At 46.2% G+C, this 1,365-nt stretch overlaps 1 long non-coding RNA gene across 1 annotated transcript in view; it reads left to right on the plus strand.

Moving 5' to 3' along the window:
* The window catches only part of LOC110307622, a 2,967-nt gene extending 2,054 nt beyond the window's left edge, over nt 1–913 (plus strand). Inside the window, exon 3 of the long non-coding RNA XR_002379444.1 lies at nt 112–913. This is a non-coding gene — a long non-coding RNA (uncharacterized LOC110307622). The remainder of the gene's footprint in view (nt 1–111) is intronic.
* Nucleotides 914–1,365: the final 452 nt, after the last annotated feature.

Here is a 1,365-nt window from a genome sequence, read left to right on the forward strand (position 1 = left end):
CTCGTTGCGGATGGTTGTGAGCCACCATGTGGTTGCTGGGATTTGAACTCTGGACCTTCGGAAGAGCAGTCGGGTGCTCTTACCCACTGAGCCATCTCTCCAGCCCCTGAGTCAGTTTTTGAGTCCTGGGTGTTTAGAGACAGGCAAGAGCAAAGATGAAGACAATTCCTAAAGGCCTTCTGAGTTTCCCGGATTGCGACATGTTCCTTTGTATTTGTGTGTGCCTCATGACTTTCATCGACGATGGGAACAGGGGACAGAAAATGGAGAGATGAGGCTGGGCTTAGATTGGGAATGACGGAGGCCATGTGGCATCTCCAGAAGCAAGCAGAATTGTTCCTTTAATTGGGACAACTGAAGGGCTGCAGGCTTGGCACAGGGGTGGAGACTGTGCACTCGGGGTACAGGAGGCTTGGAGAGATTTACAGGACTTTAAAGGAGACTTTGCTCATGGAAGATACCATCTACCCATCAGTTCCTGACAGTCTCAAAGTGGAAGGTATCACTCAAAGACATGCGTTGATCCTTTTATTGGAAGCGTTCCAGAACTTAACAGTCCACTGGTGTTATCAGTTTTCCTGTCCTGAGTTTCTCAGTCCACCTGAGCCTTTTAGGTTATTAGCCCTTCGGTGGGGACTGCAAAGCCACAGTTCTGAGAATGGCCTTGCTGGAGGACAGCAACGCCAGAATAGAGTCCTGGCTCCTGGCTTCCTGCTATCACCAGCCCTTGTCTGGAAGGTGCACACAGACAGGTACTTGGGTACCCCCATATCCCACCACAGTTTCTTTCCAAGTCCTTTCAAAAGCTCCCAGATTAGCAACACAATGGTATTCTACTTCCTGCCCTATACAAGCTCGGCCTTTTCTCTCTTGTAAGCTTCCAATCTACCTATGATAAAGTTCAGTCTAAAACCCTCAGTGGCCTGTAAATTTCATTCTTCAAATTTGCAAGACAAGAAGCAAGAGGTCACTGGTTCCAGAGTGGCTTTGGTGATAGCTATCAAGTGTTCCAGGACCCTGGTTCACCAAGGGCCAAGAAAGGCTGAGGCAGTCTCAAAGACAACCCAAATCTCCTATATCATCAGTAAGATAAAAGCACTCTCTTGGTTTCTTTCCCTTTCATTTGTTTTGTCCAATTCTGGTGTATCAGATGTTACTACTACTACTATTACTAGTCTCCATTAAAAGCCCATTTGTTTTCTAATGAGAGACAGAAAGGGAGTAGATCAGGATGGGAAAGGAGGTGGGAGGAACTGGGAGGAGAAGAGGGAGGGGAAACTGTAATCAAGATAATGGTATGTGAGACAAAAACCTATTTTCATAAAAGGAAAAGAAAAATAGAGAAAGATATCAAGCAAACCAAAA

This window comes from Mus caroli, chromosome 13 (assembly GCF_900094665.2).
Source record: "Mus caroli chromosome 13, CAROLI_EIJ_v1.1, whole genome shotgun sequence".
Classification (NCBI taxonomy): Eukaryota; Metazoa; Chordata; class Mammalia; order Rodentia; family Muridae; genus Mus; species Mus caroli.